The following is a 23,658-nucleotide window of genomic DNA, read 5'->3' as shown; positions in this document are numbered from 1 at the left end:
ATGTGTGTATGTGTGTGTGTATGTGTGTGTTTAATTTTGGTAGTTATTTATATATTCCAGGAATCCCCCCCCCCCTTGTGTGAAATAGAAATATGGCTGACAAAGATTTTCTCCACTCTATAGTCTGGCTATTCACTCTTTAGCTGTACTGGGAGGGGGGCTAAATTTCCTCTAATCTATTTGCCAATCTTGGGGTTCTGACTTATACTATGACATCACATGCCCTATCCAGAAAACCACTGCCTGTGCTTATGGGGCAAGTGTTTTCTCCTCAAGTTCTAATGTTTCAGATTTTAAGTGTATGTCTTTGACCCATTTTGGATTGATCTTGTGAGACTCAGAGAGAGGACACTCTCATTTCTTTCTTCTCAAACCGTCCCACAGCATTAATTGCTTAATTAATAGGAGGAACACAAGAACACTACCAAATGCATTCTGTGAAGAAAAAAGCAAAAGTCACACACATCAAAACACCCCCAACACTACAGGCAAACTTTCCTGATGAACATAAATGCAATTTTCTCAAAAAAACACTTAAAAACTAAATTGAAGAATATACTTAAAAGATCTTATTTGCTTGTTAAGCTAACACGGGCAAGGCAGATGCAGCTGAATACTCGGGAGTTCTGTGCTAGACAGGGCTACATAGGAAGATGGTATCTCAAACAAAAATCATACTCATGATCAAGTCAAGCTCCTCACAAATATGTAAGTATGGTGTAACATACCCAAATTACAATAAATGTAATGCACCACATAATAGGATTAAGGACAACAACTATATAACAATTTCAACAAGACGTGAAGAAAAGGTGTTTGACAAAATTCAGCATGACTTCATGATGAAAATATTGAAGAAAATTCAGCGGTTTTTTTTTCCATTTTCATACACTTGCCAGGGGAAGGTCCTCAATGCAGTGTTCACACATGGGTTTATTCATGGTATAAGAAAATAAAAATAAGTTAAAGGGTTTTTGTTGTTGTTGTTGTTTTGAGACTAGCATACATGAGGACTTTATTGCATCACCTTCCTGCCTCCTCCCCCTCCAACCAACCAACTTCCTGTGAATACTCAGAAATCCTTCTCCAATGCGTGGCTCTGCCACACTGCTGCTGCTGGTGTTGCGGGTGCTAATGTTGTGGTTCTTGGTGGTGGTGGTGGTGTTCCTGGTGTTGCTGTTGTGGTTGGTGATGGTGGTGGTGGTGGTGGTGGTGGTGTGTGTGTGTAAATACAGTCTGCATCCATTTGGTATTACTCCTATGTGTATTATGTTTAGGACTAACACTTCTGGTTAGATACAAGTGTATCTCTAGAGAAGACTGAAGGCTTGCTCTCTCGGGAGTCATTAGTTGTACCTCAGCTGAGAGTGAAGCTTGAGAGAGTTCCCCATCCATGTTTGAATGTCAACTGGTATTCTCCCTTGTTCATCTTATTTAGGCAAGTACATTTTTGTGATCTCATAGGTCTAACTTGCCAGAGATATATAGAAGACACAATTGCAAGGCAGATGTCGTGACCTTCTGATTCTTGAGATCTTTCTGTAATATTTCCTAAGCTATAAGTGCAGGGGTGGTACATCAGATGAAAATCAGAGTTTTGTGCCCTCTAGATAACCTCTCATCAGACTCTGAAGACAGTAAGCGATGGTATACACACCTACATTTCAAAACTCACTGATGTTAGCTACTTGTCTGAGATGTAGATGTTGAAAATGCTTTGTGTGCTAGTTACTTCTCTTGCCACTGAAACAAAATATGTGAAAAAAAGCAACTTAAGGAAGCAGAGCTTCATTCTGATTCAGTGCTTCAGAGGACAGGGCAGGCCTGGTAGCAAGGCAGCTCTATTAGTGCTAAGAGAATGCGGTATGACCCTTCACATGTTACACTTGGATACAGAACCAGATTAAAACCAGAGGTGAACACAATCTTTAACGACCTATGTTTTTCAGCCTAGATCTGCCAACTGGACTCCACATCCTAAAGGGTTGACAATCTCCCAAAACAGCAATATTTGCAGGCCAAATATTCAAATACACAAACTCGAAGGACATCAAACTCAGCCAAAAGAATTGGTATTTTCTAGATCTTCCTAATTTGAATCACTCTTGCTAATTTGCGCACCTGCCGGGCCCCCCCCCCCCAAATGTCTCTGAAAATGCATACATCCAGTCAGGAATGTCTGCTGCAGACACACTCAAGCATCCCCTCCCTCCCCAGGAACCCCTTGCTTCTCCTTTGTGCCCATTAGAAACCACCTGGTCCTTTAACGCCCTGCCCTCCTCACTGGAGCATTTAATGTGCTGTCTTGGCAGTGCCGCAGATTAACCTCCAGGTCTGAGCTCTGCTTTACTACCTAAGTGTGGACAGCTTGACTTTGTCTTTGGCCCTTTGAGGCTCTGACTTTGCTTGGTGAGGATGGCCCCCGAGCCCTCTCCACCGCACATGGCAAGGCTTTGGAGCATCCACATTTGCCTCTGACCTCCCAGTCACATCTGTGTCTCGTGCTGACCAGAACCTTCCTCTTCTTCCTTCAGTGAGCTGGTTAATGTCTAACTCCTGAATAACGAATCTACCTTCACTTCCAGGTAGTATGGTTTTTCCAAGCTGGCTTGGAGGAGTTTCTCCAGAAAAAGCCCTGGAGTTTGAGTGATCTGAGACACATTTTAATGATATAAAATTTAATTGATTTAAAACTCTAAACCACTTAAGACAAAAATAAGCCATGCAGGTCTTTCTTTCTCCAAGGACCCCAGTCCTACACAGTAAGAAAGCTTAGATCCAGTGCTTTTAAGGAAGCTCTGCTCCATGAAAGACTACATTGCAAAATAACCCAAATAAGTTTGTTTGTTTTCCATTTAATCAGAGGACAGAACTAAGACAAGGCATTCTTACTATGGATGCAGTCAATGAAGCATCCTCTCTCACACTGTACCTGACTTGTTAGATGGACCAAGGGATGCCCTGTAGGCAGGGCCTGAACTATAAAGTCTGCTATATTTGTTTTTAGAACAAATGTTTAAAATGTTCACTTTCCAGCAGTTTATGGAGGTACAAAAACTAAATGGGGGGAAAAATCTGAGCATGTAAAGAAACCGCAGTGCCTAAAACTCTCCAGAAGTACTTAGAATGGCAGGGCTCTTAACCAATGAAATGTAAGATTAAAGGCACACATTGTTACCATTCAGCAAATAATAAGAAGCAGGTATAAGTATGACATCACTGAAAGCTGCTCTCATTGGCCATCTCTCTGTGTGCCGTTACTGTTCTATTTGTGGAAGCAGCAGCCTTATTCAAATTAACCTTTCCACACAGTGGGGGCGGGGTGAGTAATACACTCTGCAGTACTTCCCCTGAAGGTGATGTGCTTGCCTTCAGCGTACACTGCCTCTGAGCAGGCAAAATAAAAATAAATTCAGCTGTGGCAGGGCTTCAGAGAGAGTCGCTGCTGGAATTAGATCAGGTCAGCTGAAGGAATCTGTGACTGAGTTACAACAAATTTCTGAATTTTCTCTTTGCTCGCTCTCATTCCTGCCCTGTTATTTCCCCATGTCTCATTCCTGTCCTCAACTGGCTGCAGAGACTAAACTTGGTAGGCCTCCAACGGATCACTGGAGGGAGCAATGTCTTTGAATACTAATATCTCTGTCCTGTGCTGTGTGGGGGTCTAACAGACAGGTCATATTAACAGATGGTTTTCTGAAATTGTAGAAATCCTCAGGAGAACGGGGCTGATGAGATAATTTAATCACATTTACTGTAGGCTGAGGGACTGTCGATTCTGTATCCTGTGACGGTTATGTAAGCCGGGGCCTCTAGCTACATCCGTGACATAGGGGAGGCTCTGCTCTGTCTTTCGCTCTTAGAACTTTCCTCCAGCTTTGCAGGGAAATGTCCAGCATCAAGGCGAGGTTCTTGACCTTATCAGTGGCCCTTCTTAGTCTCAAGAACTTTGCAGTTTGGCCAGAATAAATGGCTATAGGTCCTGGTCCTTTTTATTTGGACCTCATCACACTCCTGTCTCCTTGTTCCTTGTGATCTTTGAAGGTCTGTCATCATGTACCTCTGAACTCCACCTTGAAAAATATTGGCTTCAGCCATGGCATGTCTTCAGTGTTTATAGACATCTCTTTCAAGGCCTTGCCCACCACCTCTTTCCTTACCCTCAACTCTTCTCTGCTTGTCAAAGTCAAGTCCGAAATGCAAGTGAGCAACACCACAGAGAGTGGAAGTTTGGCAAAGGAAGTTGGATTTCAGGTCAGAGCACAAGTTGGCTCATGCCAAGAGTTCCCTATCATCATTCAGTGAAAGGGGTGATAACCTTACAACGGTACTGAAGGATACCTCCTTTAACAGGTACTGGAACCTGAGAGTACAGTGCTGGTTCACGACTCCGTGAAGACTCATGAAAAAAGATAATAAAAATCGAGTAAAATATTAAAGAAAACATGTGTTAGAAACAGCACTGGTGGTTGGGGTATATTTTTATTTACTCACAACCCAGCCCCATCTATGTTTATTTTCTTTTATTCAATTTATTTTATTTTATCTTATTTTATTTCCATGTTATTATTAGCTCCTTTAAATGTATCTGGTTGCTGTAGCTGCGGCTGGGTTCTGAAGAACACATCCAAGATTCATAAAGTAGCTTGTTTCCTGACGTCTACGGCAGAATGCATTCCTGTGTTGTTTCTTAAAGGGGATCAATAATATAGAAGGTTGAATACTGAGGATGCTGGGAAATTTGTTGGCCAGTGGAAAGTAGGTGCTACAGACAGACAGACAGACAGACAGACAGACAGACAGACAGACGGATGGATGGATGGATGGACAGAAAGACGGACAATCAGACAGTCAGACAGAGGAACAAAAAGGATTCGACACAGGTTCCAAGTACTTCCACTCCAGTGCTCAGAGCCCCTCCCTGCCCCACCCTGCAGCTCACTGCCACCAAGAGTCATGTTGAGCTGTTAGCTACTTTCTTCTGACAATACAGGAGTCTAGGCTGATTAGCAGAGCTTTAGGTGCCTCTACTACCCAAGGGCATTAAGTTTCTTAACTTCCATTTCTTGACTCTGCCCCTTTCCTGTCTAGCCCTACCAAGACCTTCCTTTTAAATCAGACCATTTCTGGGCACTCCTAGCCAGCCACCCCCACTGAGAGGAGCTGGGAGGCTGCCTTTTGACCTGGCACTGCACCTGGTTCCAGCTCCTGGTGCCTGAGAGCCGCATTGTTCCTGGATTAAATGAAGTTTTGGGGAAATGACTTTCAGATGTGAGCGTCCCCCTTGGGGGCTGGTTCACCCTCTTCTGCCTCCCTGACATTTGGAATCCCATAAAAAAAATCATCTTTGTTTGGCTGGGGATGAAAAAAAAAAGACTCATGAGATAACATCTTAGATGACAAGGGCTGACAAAATCCGAAATACTTCAGCTTGTGACCACCACCGAATAACTTAATTACTGCCTTTTTCTTGTGCTTACCTTTTTAGTTTGCTTCTTATGTGGTAACTCTCCTATCCCCGGGGTTATTTTAGTCGGTGGCCACAAATTACTGTGACTTTCTTTATCTGAACTCTGATCAGAAAACTGCCTAGTTCTCCTCAGTGTGTTGGGTGTATGGTGCTTTCTCCCTCCCCTCCTCTCCCCTCCCCTTCAAACCAGAAAAGTAGCTGCTGAAAGCTGAACGGTTGCCATGACAACCTCTTGGCAGCTTCCTAGGCGAGTAACAGTGTTGATTTCCCGCGGCGGGTGGGAGGGGGTGGAGCTCTAAGGAGGTAAAGGAAGGTTACTGTGCACTTAGTTAATATGCAAAACCACTTACACAGTGCTGGGTGAGCAATGAATAAGTGCAAACAAAGCCACGCTTGATCAGCTAACATGGACTTTGCACACAAGTACATCTGTCCAAAGATGCAGATGTTGGCTCAGAGGGAAATTTTGCCATTGGACAGGAAAGGACAGAAGAGGTCACACTCCAAGAGGTTAAACAGGATTTCTGTAGTGGGTTGGAGAGTGTGGATGAAGTAAAGAAAGCAGGGTTTTAATTGCCTTTTTCCTTTTTTTCCCCCTCTTTGTTCAAAGAAAAACATAACGCTCTGAATTGCAGGATGGTGTTTTCCCTGAAAATCTAACATACTGAAGTTCAAGTTTGCATCAATTAAACTCTATGTAAGATAAACCAATATGTTCTGATATACGCAAGTATAGCATAATTTGGTTTGTGCTTGAACAAAACATACGGCTGAACGGCATCGTTCACCCCAGAGTTTACAGACAAGGAAGCAGTGTAGTAACTTGGGGCTGGGGGATGGGGTGCCGAAGGTTGAATTTTTCTCTGTCTCTCTCTGTCTTTCCATTTCTCTGTCAGTGTCCCTGCCTCCTTTCACTTTCTCCCTCTCCCTCTCCCTCTCCCTCTCTCTCCCCTTCCCTCTCCTTCTCCCTCCCTTCTTCCCCCAGAACTCCATGCCTTGCTTTGGTAGCTTCTTGTTTGATTCCTGGGGCCTAGGCAGAGGAACTCAGGGACCATGAGAATAGACTACACAGGCGAGGGTCACCTGCATGAGAGCAGACTGGCGGGACACTGAGGAGGCAGCAATCAGCCCCCCACCTCCTGGACAGCAGTTTTGTGTGGTATGGAAGAGGCAGGCTGAGGGGAGGGTGCAGCAGGAGCAGAGGTCTGCCCAGCAGGTGTCACTAGGGATTTAAATCTTACCAGACCTTTGGGACTAAGGCTAAGAAGTGGCCGCATAGTGATTAATGAAGCTTCCTTTCAAATATTTTTGAGAGACATTATATGTATTCTCCTTCTAAGGGAAGTTAGAAATGAAAGGTAAAGCTTGCCTGCAGATGAAGAGATCCTGGACCATAATTTCAAGGCTCTTATCTCCATTTATGAGTCTCCATTCCAAATACCAGAAGTCAGGGATAGAAAACTCAGCAAAGGGCACGGAGTCCAGGAGTGGGGAAATACTCATGGCAAGCCAAAGCAAATACAACGAGGTATTATTTATTCTGATGCTTCTGGACTAGGTCAGCCTCCTGCCTAAACACATAGATGCTGACTTTGTCGGGGTTAAGATCACACTCAGAAACTACAAATTTCCTGAGAGCCTCAGTATAAATTAAGTCAGCTCATATTTTATCATTGCTTAATACTTTTTTTTCGACAAAGCTATATGAAGTCTGAATTTCACTTTTTAGAAAACTGTGTCGATATTATTAACTTTCTAATTTATACATCTAGAAAATGTGACTATATGTATATACATATATAACACGTATACATATAAGTTATAAATATTACACACACACACGCACACACACACACACACGCGCACACACACACACACATACACACACACACATAATTTTCTTCCCTCAGAGTTAAGGTTTAGCTCTTCAGAAGACTTCATCACCCTGAATACTTTTACTGCTCTCAAGTTTGCTTTGTCTTCCTGGAAGTTCACTGTTTACCATTTTCATCATGACTTCAGTAGACTTTCTACCAACTTTTCTTACATTGTTTCGCATAGTGGCCCTCTACCTTGCATTGATCATTGTAAAGGTTTAACATCTGTACTGAAGACATTGCTTCATACCCACTTTAGGACATACTTGTATATAGCATGGAAACGAACAGGGGAGGAAGCATCAAGAGCTGGCCTAGCTTCCCCAGCATTCGACTTCTTAAGATGAGCTCATTCATCTTGCTTATCCTCGGTTGTGGTTGTCTGGGGGCGAGTAGAAAGAGCTGGCAGAGAAGCGGTTGGAGTGGCAGGATTCTAAGCTTGTATGGCCATAGATGGCCTTCCTGTGCCTGCGAAGATGCAGAAGCAGAAGAGAGGCAGAGTAAAAACCCAGGAAATGAGAGCCTCTGGACAAAGGTGGGAGTGGCCAGGGTGCAGGGTGTTCTCAGAGGGCACCTGGTAGAACACTGGTTAGGGAAATTATCTACCAAGTCAATGGAATCCTCGACTGACAACGGTTAAGAAGACAAGGGTCAAAACCATTGTCATATGGTCAGCTGGAAGTGTATAACAAAGCTGGGACTGAAAGCCAGACACCTGCTCCTTTCCACTCCTGATGATAACTGTAGTGCAGGAAGCAATGAGAAAACCATGACTCACTTAAGAGCACTTGCAAATGAGGCTTTGTTTTCTGTTCTTTCTCCTGGGGAAACCTCATCATAAGATACCACCAAGGACATTCCCACAAACAAAACCCCCAGTCTGCAGTTATGCAATTAGGGCAGAATTTTATTAAGCTCTTAATCGCTCATTATAGTTGTCTCTATTTGATAAGGAAAAAATAAATGACTTCAGCAGGACTGATGTCTGCAGGCCCATTCTCTAACCACAACTCCAACCATTTCTCTAATCACTTAACTGATGTTGTTTTAATGAGAGCTATTGTTATTATGCATTATTAATAAAAAATCTACCATTACTATTAATATCACTTATGAAAGATTCTGTAAAGAGCTTTGAGACCGTACATGCAATTAACAGGAAGCCAACTTTCCACAGGGTAAAAAATAAAAATAAAAACAAAGACAAAAAACACACCAGGTAGGTCTAACTATATCCATTTCATCTCTTAAAAAGTAAGTGGTTCAAGTAAATTTTACATTCCCACAAGAAAAACCGTGAGCCCCATGAATTATATGGAACTCCTTGTACTTTGCCATATAGAGAGAAATTATGTGAGTCGAGAGAAATGTGCATAACCCTCTAATCTCATGGTTGTGCCCTTGGAATTTATTTACTCTCATTTCAGAAAGCACAGACCTACCCAAAAGACCATATTCAATGAGTGAAAACAAACATATTTCTACTGTCAAATGGAATAGGGGATGTTGACTAAATCAGAATATCGTCATAAGTCTATGACATTCTAAATATACTCTAAGGGCTTCCAAGTACGTTTGAGATCTGAGAACAGGGGAGTTGTGCAGAAACCCCTTTTCTGTATTTCCTCCAATGATGCTCCTACCTCAAGAATCACCCTCATCCTCAAAGCTGCTGCCTCTCCCTAGGGGAGGAATGAATCAGAAGCCACAGGGCCCAGCCAAGCGAGAGTGAGAGTCCAGGAAGCCTCTATATATGCTGCTCTAGTTGCCTTCCACGTGATCTGGGCTCTGCATTTCGAAAAGGATCACCTGGAGAATGAGACAACTTTGTAAGCATCCGAGGCTTCCTGTGTTCTAGAAACAGCATCTCATGTTTATTCTTCAAGAATGGAGGCTTGTCCAAGAGCTCCTGAATGATAACTTGGTTTTTTGATACAGGGTTTCTCTGTATAGCCCTGGCTGTCCTGGAACTCACTTTGTAGACCAGGCTGGCCTCGAACTCAGAAATCCGCTTGCCTCTGCCTCCCGAGTGCTGGGATTAAAGGCGTGCGCCACCACGCCCGGCCTCTGAATGATAACTTTTGAGGAACAGTATAGCCAAGACTGTTTCTGGGTTTATATAAAAGATTTGCTGAACCTCTACTTTTACCTGGCATTAGGCATAATGGTGGGATTCCAGGGTCTATGCAAGCTCGGTGAGCTGAGAACGTAAAACTAAACTAATAAAACTAAGACTAAAGCTGAAGAGACAAATCAACAGGAGCAAAAAGGAGCCAACCCCTTGTTCGCATTTCGTCTAGGCTCCGCCCTACAATTATCTGGCAACAGCCACCATAAAAGAGGCTGCTTGCCCCCTCCTCACTCACTTGCTCTCTTCTCTTGCTCTTGGCCCTTACACTCTTCCCCCTCTCTTCCCATTCCCCTCCCCCTCTCTCTTCACGTGCTCATGGTAGGCCTCTAATCCTCTACTTTCTCTCTCTCTCTCTCTCTCTCTCTCTCTCTCTCTCTCTCTCTCTCTCTCTCTCTCTCTCTCTCTCTCTCTCTCTCATGGTTGGTCCCTCAGGGGGAAGGGATGCCTCAGCATGGGCCCGCAGAGACACCCTTTCCCCCATCCCGAGCCTCCACCAAACATATCCCTGGCTTCTCTTTTCTTTTTGTAAAACACAACACCACTAACCTGACAACCTGAGTTGATGCCCAGGGTCCATATGGTTGAAGGAATTAAGACCAGGACTGGGCAGTGACATATGCATTCATACACATATACTCAGCGAGACAATCACTAAAATAAAAATATTAAAATAAAAAATCAAATAAAAAGTAGAAATATTTACTTTTAAATAAAGATCATACAAGATCATAGACAGAACTTGAACCTTTTAATGTTTTGAGGTAGTTTGGGTTAAACCAATTCCTCATGAATATTGGGCAACTGTTCTACCATTAAACAACACTTCCAACTCCTTATCCATTTTACTAGATATGGAGACAGAGGCACAGGAGCAGACAGTGCTGACAGTAGTAGAGTATAACATAGTTGAATCCAGCTACAACCCAAGCACCCTGCATTCCAGCCCAGAGCTTCATCTGCACATTAATGTCTCTCATTAATTAGGAAAACTTCAGGCCCCCTCCCCTCCCCCCAGAAGGTATGGCTGCATACATGTGCATGAATTCTTAGCTGACACCTCAAAAGTGACTTTTACTTTATTAATTTAAAAGTCTTGGATATAATAATTGAATTTTGTTTGGTTAGCTTTTCCACGTTGGGTCTCAGCAGGTAATGGAAATGAGATTTTCACAGGCATTTGGGGCTATACTCCTAGCTGTTTGCAAGTAGTTTTAAGAGTCAAGGGAAAGCATCTAATTTATATCAGCATATTCAGGACGAAGCCTTGAAAAGACCCTGTTAGTATTAAACAACACAGTCTGGAATTTTGCATAGGAAAGCCTTTCCCCTTGCAGGTTTAGTCCTGCACTTCCTCTGCTTGGTCTAGTTAAGCAGGTTCTGAGACCTTGTGCAGATATTTTTTGTGGGGTGGGTTGCAGAACTTATAAATGTAGAGACTTTGGGTGCCTTCAAAACTAAACCTCTTGCTAATCCATTGCAGTGCTGCAAAAGATAAAACATGTTTGTATTTTGTTGTAGTAAAATCAAACAACATACCAAAAATCAAGATGAGAAAATAGAACTCAAGGATGTTGGAATTATGAAACATTTCATGAATCATATAAATCCATCCACAAAGGGAAACTGAGACCAGGAGGAGTATCTTGTCCTAAGCCACACAGCATCAGCAATAGGATTGGCACCTTAAATGGTGGGCCTCAACCTCTGTGATCCGCATGGATTGGATTATCTTTTCTATGTGTTTCGGGGTCTTGGCTTCATTTCTGTGCTTTGGCTTGCTGTTTCTTTTTCCCATGAAGTCATTATTTCCACCCCTCTCCTGGGCTATTGGTCTGTCAACTGTGAATTGATGTTGTCTTCACACAGAGTCTCGGGAGTGGTTCTTCCTTCACACTGAGGCCGGGTGTGTGTGTGTGTGTGTGTGTGTGTGTGTGTGCAAAACCTAAACTTTCAACTCCTAACGTGTTTCACATTGGTCCCCATCTCTGCATGGTGACTCCCCCATGAGGTATCAGCACGGAGAAAAGCCACAGATCCAGTTGACAATATCCATAAACTATATATGTGCCAATGAAGACCTTGGATTTCAGTGCGTAGAAAGGAAAGCATGCTCTTAATCACATCCTACCTGCTTAAGTGTGCAGAATCTTAAGGTCGAATTTTCAACTAAGCTGTGAGCTCTGAAGACGAATATTAAATTAGGCTTTGGAAAGCAGTGTGCGCTCCTTTATAGAAGCACACTTTCATTTTAACATTTAATTATGAAGCTGCCCCATGAGGAGTTTTGAGCTTGTGGCTGCCAGAAATTGAGTCATACATGCGAGCGCTTTGGTGGAACCGCAGGTCCTCTCCTCAGCTTTCTTCAGCCTCACCTGGTACTTATTTAACCCTCTAAGGTTGGACCCTCTAGACCTTAGAGATGACCCTAGGTCTGTCTTCCCAGGCTGAGCCATGCTTTTAAAGATGGGTATAGGGAAGTGGCTTTTAAAATGCAAAGCGGAACTGTCTACAGGCCTTTCCAAGGGAAAACTCAGTTGCAGAAGCTAGGAGTGTTAGGATGAACAAATCTACCTCTGCCTGAAGAGATGTCAACCAAGTTTGCACTTATTGCAAACTGTTGTGAGAAATACTGAATTCTTGTGCAGGGAAAATATATTCCTTTCCCACCAAGAAGATTGTAGCAATCTTCCAAAACCGAGAGTGTCTTGTGACCAAGCACATAGATCAAAATTAGATTTATACGAGCCACACAACTTGTACATATTTCAGTGTTGTTCATTGTATAGCCTTCTTCCATTACCTCGACAGAAGCAAACAGTTGTCTCCTCCTAAATTTGACTTCTGGCTAATTTTTAAATTTACTTAACGGTTTTGCTTAGTATGAATACATACACATATATGAATATCTTAATGCTCTTTTGTTTACATGATCATCTCTGATTAGTTAATTATACATCACATCCAACATGCAGATATATCTTTGCCATACTCTCACACCAGGCACGTGCACCTTTTCCCCTTTTCTTCATTCTTAGGTTTTCACCGTTTTGAAAGAGAGACAGGCAGAGTAACTTTAATCATTCCCTTGGTGACAATCACTGCAAAACTACTATGGTGGCTAGTTTTACATCACCTTGACACAGCTGCCATCATTTTAGAGGCAGGAACCTCAGTTGGGAAAATGCTTCCACCAAATGGCCTGTGAGACAGCTTATGGTGCATTTTGTCAATTGATTATTCATGGGGCAGTCCTGGGTACTATAAAGAAAGCAGGCTGAGCAAGCCGTGAAGAGCAAGCCAGAAAGCAGCATCCCTCTCAACATCAACTCCTGCTTTCCAGATCCTGCCCTGTTTGAGTTTCTGCCTTGACTTCTTACAGTGATGAACTGCTACCTGGACATGTCAGTGAAACAACCCCCTTCTCCCTGAGTTACTTTTTGTCATAATGTTTTATCAAGCAATAGGAACTCTAGCTAAGGCAGCCTTAACATAAAAGTAAATGGCATTCCCAGTAAACATAATTCCTACCCAAAGAGCCCACAGAGTATGACCAGAAGCAGCACCCACATGGGTTATTTGAGATGATACTTCTTGAGTTATTGTTGGGCAGAGAGCGCTATTATTGCTGGATTATTTGTTGTTTGGGCATTTTGTTTGAGACTGTGTCTCACTTTAACCTAGTATGCAGCCCGAACTGGCCTAAAACACACAGCAATTCTCCTGCCTCTGCCTTTGTGTATTGGGAATCCAGGCACGCACCCAACACACTTGATACCTTTTAAAATATAAAATAACAAGTTTAATATTTTTATTTTAAACAATGGAAAATTAAAAGCAAAAAAAAATAGGGAGAAGAATAAAATATAGTGAAGTGTATGCATACAAGGCCAGTGGTGAGAGGTAGAGTCTAGAATAAATGTAGTGATCAATTTGGAATGGACAATAAATAGATGTCCACTCAGTATGAATAACTCACAGGAGAGAGTTTCTGTCGTACTAGAGTGTGGCTAGTTGATCGTGACTGAAGAGGGTTAGCGTATTCTTCAGTTTATTTTTCTGGGGTCCTTCTCACATACTTTTTATATTTAACTAAAAACTTTCAGTGTGGTTTCCACTACAGCTAAACTTTTCAGAAGCCTCTTAGAGAAAAATACAGATGACCCAGAAGAGTGTGATTTGTGCCCTTCGAAGGTTGGCGGCAACCTAAGTGGCCTGACTAGTCGTCATCCATTAGAGTGTTTTCTACTAACAACTTAAAACATGGCAACAATGAACAGAGATCATGTTTGGATCCTAAAGTGATCCCCTACAAGTGTCTCTTTCATTGGCCTTTCCCTGACATCCAAAAACCACAGGTTTTCACCATGGGGAAATAACTGCTTACATGTTTATCAATTGCATGCCTATTATCTTCGTATTTTCTACAGTTAAACCAGGACATAAGGGAAGCTCACTTCCATGACCAGACAATTTCTTGGTAGTCTAGGGAACTGATTTTTAAATGTATTACCTTTCCAGTGTTTTCCTGGACTTTGCTTTTAGAGATGAGCAAGAGAAAGCTGGCTATCAGACTGTACTCAGAACCTTAGGTGTGGTGGTTTCCAGTCATGACCTTGGAAAGCACGAGAGATTTCTTACCTTCTCTAAAACGCACTTTCAAACATGGGGGGGGGGGTAAGATCCAGGTTCCTGAGGTTCTCCTTAGTATGGCTAGTTTCTCACTGGACACAGTAGCAACTTAATATACAAAGATGCTCCCCAACCATCCAGGGTGGACTTAGGAAGGAAGAGCTGCATGCCCACTTCTTCTCGATGGACTTCCCACAGTGGCTGAGAAATGAGCATGATTGAGGAAATCCATTCCTCTTCCCACAGCCCAGACTGAGGGGACTTAACAGATTCCACTCTCCTGGAGCCCTCCCCTCCACCCCCCACCCCCAGCTTCATGTAGAGCCATTTTGCATCCATTAGCACTCAGACGTTCCTCTGTTCTCACATGTTTGCCCAAGCTTTTGATTTTCTTTGCCCTGACTTCACCTATGTTGCATCTAAGCGTCTAAGCATTCCGCAAAGAAGTTGAGGATCTTTTACAACCCCAGACAAAACTGTCTTAATGACACTTGCCATTGCTTGCCCATTCCCATTATGTTCCCTGTGTGCTTTGTCTTTGAGCTCCTGGTGGGGTGAGGGGGCAGACAGTCCCTCTGATGTATGGTCCTCCTCTGCCTGTGTTTTTGTTCCAGCTAAACTCTCAAACTGGACCTTTTTTTGTCCACTGGTTACAGACCTAATGTTCCCATTACTGTGCCTCCCGTGTGGACTTAAGCTCCGTACTTTAATTACCCTCCTCAAAGAGCACTTACAACTAAAGGAAATGTCAACAAATTCTCTGTTTACTTCAATCCATTGTGAAAAGTAGGGTTTTTTTTTCCTTACCCACTCAAACTCAGATCATACTTTACAATGTCAACGGTTTGGTTTCTGAAGCCCATTAACATTTGTTCCAGGCAGCCAAATGTCTAAGGACAAAGGCAGAAGCCAATTGCAAAGGTCAGGTAGAGCCCTTGAGTAACAAGAGAGCACAGTCAGTCAACTACAGAGCCCAGTAGGACTTCCTACCTGTTAAGTTTGAAAGTCCCTGTGCTGTCCTGGGAGAGTCTCTCTTATGGAGGATTTAAATGGTGTGTCATTCTAAGAGAAAAAGGGGGTATCCAAGGCAGAGAGCCTTAATGTTTTGCCATTTTTATCCCCAGAAATTTTTAGATGACTCAGGATATATACTTCTATAAAATAGGTTTACAAATCAAGTACACTGATAAAGATCATAATTATTTTATTTTAAACAATTACTTGACATACATGTAAATTTTCAATTTTAAATATAAGGACAGATTTGCATACTAATGAAATGTATGTGCTCATTTGCTTTTATATAGAGAAGTAGGTCTTGACCCAATATGAAATATTTGAAGATATAGGGTATCTTCAGCATTTTAAGAACGTGTTGATATTTTCATTTTATTAAAAAAGTTGAAAATGCTGCCTTGAATAAGCACATATTGAGTAAATATAAAATACAAGATTATAGACATATATTTAGGACCATTCCAAAAGTTGTTGCAAATTGTGTCCTAATCCAAAACTAAAAATTCACCTAATGATTTTTTTTTATAAAAACAAGTCAACAACTCAAACAGCAACTTTTTAAAAGCAAACATCCCAACATAATATAATTTCAAGGTATCCTAATAAAGTGCTAATGATTCCATGCTGTGGAGTGATGATCAGTCAAATATTAAAAAGTCTTAGTTTTCCATAATTAAACCATTATGCTGTATCACAGGAGAAACTTTATATATGCACTAAAAACGCTATAATTTATAACATACATCAGACTTGAATTTCAGCCACGGTGTTGCAGGCAGCACTCATTGGCATTGTGTGGCGTGATGGCATGTGTATATAAAATGCACATGTTGTGTTTTTAAAACCTAGACTGAAGTGAAGTCATGAGAAGCAATAAGAATGAGCAATGCCAGATACAACTTGGATTATAAATTTGATTTTGAATAGAATTTTTGGTTGTTGAACAATCAGAACCTGTTACTGTTGCTCAATCTTTTACAACCCCACATTGACTTAAGTGACCTCAGATGGGATGAAACTATGACCTCATGGTTCATGAAATCCAGTCCGCATCTCTTTATTTATAGTGTAAACTTTTCTATTAGTACATGGGATTTGTGTCAAGTCTTCCCCTAGAATTCACATTAGCAGGTCACCTTGGGAAAGAGAGAAGAAAAGAAGTATTTCTTCTTCTCAATACAACAGCTAGATTATCTCCCCTCAACCATAAAAACAAGGAGCCAAGGGGTGAGCATTTCTTCTTAGACATGACATTCTAATATAATTATATGAATAGATGTTTAAATGAGATGCTGAAATATGAAATAAAAGTGGGATTTTGAACAGACTAGCATGGGAGGAGGTTATATTTTCAGGCCCTGAGATGACAGCACATCTTTGAATCACTTCAGCAGAAGCCAGGCAGATGTGTGGTTGCACATCTGTAATCCCATCCCTGGGGAGGTTGAGACAGAAAATTGAGAACTCAAAGCCAGACTGGGTTACACAACAAAATGTTCTCAAAACACACACAAGAGAGGAAAAACTGGTGATAGTGAGGATGGAAACTAAGACAGGATTTTGGAGGCAGTGATTTGGGGAGTGCATGGCACGTATTCTGTCTCTGGCCAAGAAATCGGCTTTTAAAACACAACCTCAAAGATTGAATATCCATCCTTAACTCGCTGTGTGATATTGGAACACTGGTGCCTTTGTTGTTGCTAGGCAAGGAAGGCTAAGAAGAGGGACTGCAGGCAGCACAGTAAAGGAGTCAGAGCACACTGCTGATGATTTGGCTTTCATAGATAGATCATTCATTTAGGTGAGGCAGGAGAAGGATGGGTATGGGCAAAGAACAAAGTGTCCATTGGGCTAGATATGACCAAGTGTGAGAAAGAACAATTATCTAGGATTACCTTAGGTCCTGACCTAATATGCATCACAAAGTAGTAGCAGACACTTTACCAGAGATAACCTGGTAAAAAGAAAGCAAGAAAATTTCACAAGTAAGAGAAGACAGATGCATCCAAGTCTTGAACTTCCATAGCCAGGCAAGTCTGGATGTCAGTGGGAGATGCTTCAACTGGAAAACAGAGGCATATGTTGACACTTCATGGTACTGTCACCCTAATTACTAAGATAAGAGAGCACTCATAGGCCCTTTTTTGTCATGATTGTGTTTTGGAGACAGGGTTTCTCTGTGTAGTCCTGGCTGTCCTGGGTCTTTGTAGATGAGGCAACAGAAATACCATATATTGTTTTGGGAATCATTGAGACTATCTTAACCAGCAACTCAAATTGATCTTTTTAAATTTTTTGTGGTGGTGATGGTGGTGGTTGGTTGGTTGGTTTGGTGTGCGTTGTTTTTTGGACAGGAAACTGGAGGATTCTGTCACATAGGCTATGACAATTGTCGTAGACTGTGTGTAACCTTGTCAGCCCAAGTAGCACAACTTCATTTAAGGTGTGTGTGTGTGTGTGTGTGTGTGTGTGTGTGTATGAATGTGTGTATATGTGTAATACAAATACTTATTTGTATTATATACAATTTTAGGTAAATATAAACTAACATACTTCCTTGAGAGTTTATAAAACATCCTTTATACTATTCATCCTTCATCTAACCCTTTCTTTCTGCATCTACCTCCCTCCTCCATCCCAATTAAATTCCACTCCCCATTTTCTCATTTCCCCCTTTATTTCTCCTATGCCCTGTGATTCATCTCTCTATTCTCACCTCATGGCCCCTTTTTACTTTCCTGGTTTGGGGGAGTGAGTTTTTCAAGTTATGATTTTATCCAGGGGATGGGAGTAACCTCATACGGTACATTTGAAGGATTTCTAGAAAATAATTTACAGTTGCTTGATAGCTATATTTTTTCAACAGGCTGTCCATAGTTACTTTATATGCCTCTCCATCTACTTGGGTAGCCCTGGTGGCAGCTACTCTGCCTTGCTCAGTTTTGTATTTTCCGCACCTCTTCTGGCACCTGACTCATCCTTAAGTACATGTTGGATTGTACAAAGAAGAATCCCATCCTTACTGAGGAACAGGCACAGAAAGTTACATGATTAACCACATCTTGTTGGATAGAAAAAGATTTCATAAACCTGGATATATTTGAAGTGACCATATAAGACCAGTATCATCTCGCACCAGGTATTTATTTGGACTAACAGAATTCAGGAAAGATATGGAGAAGGACATGTCCTGTTGCAGACTACTGGCCTTCAAAATTAAAGATGTGACCACTCTATGGGTGGCTATGTGCAGCCAGATCTGACATCTTGTAGTAAATCAGAATGGAGTAAGAAGGTAGCCATAATGAGACTGGAGAATGCCAAGGTCATCAGCCAACTGGCCGGTCCTGGGAGAAACCAATGAATCCTTTTGGAGGAAAGTAGATGAGAAACACACTAGAGGCTCATCCAGGCCAATACTGTCAGCATCACCAAGAGGAAGCTGTCAGAAGGAAAGAGAGCAGGGCCTATCCTGAAGTTGTAGACTGAGAGCCTATTACTAATATAAAAGAACTTTGCATCTCTGGCCATCAGCTTTTACCAACATGAGAATTAGCTTTCCCTCGTGGCGGGAGTTAAAGGGAAAGCCAAGGGAAGCAAATATCAGACTGGACTAAGAAGAAGCTAACTAGAAGAGAACAGAAAAGGCATAACCTGATAGATGGGTTCAGCTGAGTCAGACTGCTGGGGTCAAGTAAGATGGATAGTTAACTAGTCAGGGTAAAGTAAGATGGATAGTTAACCAGCCCTCATACCTTTGATACTTCAACCCTCTACTCTTGTTCTAAGCTTTTTGTTCATTCGAATGGTTGACCCTTACATCTAACTGATAAGGAAGTGCCTGTGTCTAAAGACAAGAAGCCAAAGAAACAGAAAAACATGAGTCCTCCCTAAAATGGTCTATTCTGTGGTAGGTACAGTGTGTGATTACTACCACTGTAATCAGGGTAAGAGAAACATGAAGGTATCTTAAAGGCATAGAATAAATATAAAGAGTAATATACAAAATTTAAAGGTAATACAACTTTACCAAAGGAATTTAAGGACTTGGTTACTGGAAGATACATAGCACAGACTTTTAACTCACCTTTGTTTAATTTATAAAAACCAAAAGCCAATGAGATTTTAAAAAAAAACATAATCACCATGAAATTTATAGAGAGAAAAATGAGTTCACAGGAGGCAAATATTTTGAGAGAAGAATAAAATAAAGGAATCTATCCAGCTATATTTAAAATATACATTAAGGTTTTAATGTAAATTAATGTATTTAGATATACATTAATATAACATATTAACAGTGTTATGTTTAAGCAAGAATATACATAAAATAAAGATTCATAAATTAAACCCAAGTGTACATAAGAATTTAATAATGTAGACAGTATATTTCATTACAGTGAAATTCTACATCTGGAAAAATATAGTTTTCAGCAAATAATTTGAAGACAATTCTTTTTATATACTGTGTAAAAAAATGAAGAACTTCTCTGTTATAGTAAAAGTTAGGTCAGATAACTCCCCTAGTTAAAACTCTGTTGGTTTCCCTTCTCTCATGGCAAAGGGTTCAACGTACCTTGAAGGCCCGACCTATATAATCTAAGCCATATTTTCCTCTAAATTCATCTCTATTGGTCTCACCTTGTATCAGTATGCCTCAAATACATCAGCCCTGATGCTTAACACCAGGCAATAGAGAAAAGCTCCGGGCACATGGCTTTCACATTGGTTGCTCCTTTCCCCACCCCCCACCCCCACCCCCAGAGATGTGCACGTCCTTGAGTTCCTCGACCAAATGTTACCCAGTCAAGCTGGCCTCACTCCATCATGGTAACAAAGAAACAGAGGACACAAATGGGTGTAAACAGCTTTCCTAACCATTCAGCCACAGACTGCCGACTAATAAATTTAGCAACATAAAGATGGAAAACATCTGTGAGTTCCAAGTATGACTTGACTTAAATAGCCAGTAACAGCTGGAAGAACAGTACTGATAATAGGTTCTGAGTAAAGGTTAATTTCCTTAAAATAAAAATAACCTCTATTACATATAATAGAAACACCAATGCAAATATGGTCAAGAGAAGGGTAAGTAGAATTCTTGTCCATGTGTAAAAACAAACAACCACTGTCTCAAAAAGCATCCAACCTTACAGAGAAGAGTGTGAGTTAGCAAACTCTTCTTCCTCCACAGCCAGGAGATGCACAAAGAGCAAGTGCTTGTTAAGAGTAAGCAGGCAGCACGAGGACAAATATTTCAAACATGCTTTCTGTTTGACCTTGGAATGTCACTTATGGAAATTGGTCATAGGGAAACAATTAGAGGCAAGTGAAGAGATTCAGCTCCAAAGATATAATGAAAGAGAACTATGCGACCTAAGAGGGAAAAGGGAATGTGAGGTGAAGCATCTTTCTCCTGCTTGTGGAGAGGCAAGGACTGTAGAAGCTATGTCTAAATGAGCCCTAGGTTGGTGTGTGTGTGTGTGCGTGTGTGTGTGTGTGCACGCGTGTGTGTGTAGGGGCCATCTGGTAGTGGCAGCTGCACTGTATCTTCATACATCTATAAGGGGAAGCAGTGGGCTTAAGCTTCCACACACGGATTTAGGTGAGATACAGGGAGTATTTCCTCGCAAGAAGCTTTGCAAATATGGGGACCGGGCAAAAAGAGGGGACGTACAATCCCATTTTCAGAGGCCTTTGCCACAGAATGACTTTTTTTTTATCAAATTAAGATTTTTTTTTTGCGTATAAGAAGTAGGATTTAGTCTTATGTGTAACTTCTGATCAACGCATTTGTGCATCGTGTGACAGGGGCTCATATAAAAGTAGTTTTTTTCCAGTTCATTGAAATAACCCAGGATTATGTTTTACTGTCCAAATGAAGTAGATGTCATAGGAAAACTGAGGGAGAAGGATCTGTCAGTCCACCAGCTGCTATGCACGACATAATCATGGTAGCATTTGAAATCCTCTGGGTAATTTCAGCTAGTCCAGAAAACTGGGTCTGAAGCCAAAGATATTCCAGGTCCCCTTTCCAGTTTCTGGCCCATAACTCTTTTAGGACTCTTGGGAATGTGGTTGTTAACGTATTTTCACCTAGCATCAAAGACTGGGATCATAAAAATTACTGGACACACTCTTATCACAGTACTGTAGAACCAGACTCAACCATTGTGAAAGCCTGACATGAAAGAAACATTTACAACTACAAGGAAAAGATTTGTACACATACAGGAAAGAAGCTGGATATCAAAACTGTGTTATGGGGATAGATTAACATGCAGTCGATTCTAATCATTTTTCAAGGCAGCACAGATATATTTACCCAGGAAAAAAATGAACCCAAGGAGAAAGACTATAAATTGCTTATTTGGAAAGTAGAAAGGATATTATTGCATTATTTACAACTTAAAGACTCATATTTTCATATTTAATAAACTTCAAATATTCTCATTTTTCAAACAAATACAATCTGGCATTGTTCCTCCAGGAACAGCACATAAGCACAAGCCACACACACGAAAAGGAATTCTGCAATAACTACTCACTGATCGTTTCTCTCTGCAGAGTCTTCCAAGTAGGAAGGGGAAAAAAAAAAACAGAAAACAAAAACTAAAACAAGCAGCATTTGAAAGAAAGCCAATGTAGCCTACCCCTTCCAGGAGGAGAGGGGACTCCCCTTTTCTGTGCTTTCCCAGGCTTGTTTGACCTAGTCTGCCTAAGTTATACGAAGTCTGTGTGTAGTTGCTCCCGAGGTCCTAACCTTTGCAGCTGGTCTATCATTGTCAAAATTCCCTTTTGCCTAATTTCTTGGCGATAGTCTTGTTTGCCTTGCTCAGGGATCCAGGCACCTGGTATATCAAGGACTTCTTGGTCTACACATCAGACCTCTCTCTTGGCTTCAGAGAATTTCTCTTCTCAGGATTGCCTGAACTCAATCTAAAATATTCATTGTATCACTCTCTCCTCCTTCCAGACACAAAGCCTGTTCCTGAGCATTTGTGATTGAATTCTCCAAATCTTTTCTCACTCTTGTTCATCTGGTAGATTTATATATAAAAAACAATTCACCCTTGTGTCTTACTGCATTGGATCTTTGTGTACTTCATAGTCTTCTGTATTTGCTCCTCACAGGGTCACATCAGACTTCCATCCTCCTTCCCAGACCATCCCATTCCATCCCACCCAATGTCTGAAGTTTTGTTTTCAGGCTTTCCTGTACAGAACACTCCTTCTCAGAGCCATTACCGTGATATGCTTCATATACTTCATTTGCAACAAGGAATTAATTCTCACTGAATAGCACTGCCATTGCCTGGTCTTCTATTGTAACACCATCTTCCCAGTTGATCTTTAGTGATGATCCAAAAAGGTGAACAGAATGGGGAGCCTAATCTTGCCCTGCATGATTAGTCCTTACATAAATAGGTACTAAGTTGAGTATCTGTGTATTACAAACCTGTAATATTGTTAGAAATACAAATGTACACCCTAGATTAGATAGTAGTTTATATGATAAGAATCAATAGAAAGAGTTCACTAAATGTTAAAACAACAACAACAAAACAAAAACCAACGTACCAGCTTTCTTATGAACTCTGCTTTGTATTTGTGATGGTAGTGTGTACAACAAAAAGTAGATTATATTCTCTGATTCCCTTGCACTAGGACTTGTAAAGGTCAATCCTAAGCATTCAAATATAAATGGAAGCTGCTGAGGGGGCCTCCATAAAAGTTTTTAGAAAGAGCTGACTGTGTACACGTGTTCTTTCCTTTTGCACTTTAGTCTCCTTCTATCTAGTCAAGTCAGCAGGCCCATCAGGACAACAGGCACCTTCCAATCATGCAGATTTTTGGTGAAAGGAAAACCACGAGCTTTGATCTCTATTGCTACTGCAGATCATGCACATGAACCACCATCCCTGTCACTTTGGAGAAAAACCTAACCCTTTTTAACTCCATTGTTATTTGGGTGTCTGTGACACATCTTTTTGGCTGGAATGGTTGGGAAAAACACTGTGATATGAAGTTTTAAACAAGGATAATTTTAGAAGGTACTGTTCAGAATTGAGAGTGTAACTTTCATCTGGAGCAAATATCACATTATCATAGATGGGACTCACTATTTCTTAAGCAGTTCTTCGACTCCACAGTATCTATCCCCCATGGTAAGAAAAATACAAAATTACCTTACTATTGTTTGACATTTTTATTAACTATTGATCACAAGCTTGCTTAAACAAAATTATATGATTAGTGGTCCTTCATAAATGTTCAAAGCATACTTTGGCACCTACTAAAGTTTAATAGAGTTTTGCTCTACCATCCCTTAAGCTACTATGCTTCCTGCTAACTACAAAGATCAGCAAGGTGTTCTAAGCTAAGCAAAGGAGGGAATTTTTTTGGTATAATATGAGATGACTCTCCAAATTGAAAGGGAAGTTAGATGGAATGCAATTTTGATCCTCACGACCATAGAGAGGTCAGATATTCCATATGAAAGTTACAGTACTTCATAAGACACTAAGTGCAGC

The 23,658-nt window shown here is 41.2% G+C and overlaps 2 long non-coding RNA genes across 3 annotated transcripts in view; both read right to left on the bottom strand.

Moving 5' to 3' along the window:
* Positions 1–9,236, bottom strand: part of LOC147001933 (uncharacterized) — a 13,516-nt gene extending 4,280 nt beyond the window's left edge. Inside the window, exons 1-2 of the long non-coding RNA XR_015044704.1 lie at positions 8,991–9,236; positions 7,614–7,815 (exon numbers count right to left, since the gene is read on the bottom strand). This is a non-coding gene — a long non-coding RNA (uncharacterized LOC147001933). The remainder of the gene's footprint in view (positions 1–7,613; positions 7,816–8,990) is intronic.
* The window catches only part of LOC115029232 (uncharacterized), a 125,120-nt gene that overhangs the window by 65,204 nt on the left and 36,258 nt on the right, over positions 1–23,658 (bottom strand). The gene's annotated exons all lie outside the window — the stretch shown is intronic.

Source organism: Mus caroli, unplaced genomic scaffold, assembly GCF_978045245.1.
Source record: "Mus caroli unplaced genomic scaffold, Mus_caroli_1 scaffold_12, whole genome shotgun sequence".
Classification (NCBI taxonomy): domain Eukaryota; kingdom Metazoa; phylum Chordata; class Mammalia; order Rodentia; family Muridae; genus Mus; species Mus caroli.
This window is presented reverse-complemented; position numbering and strand designations above follow the sequence as displayed.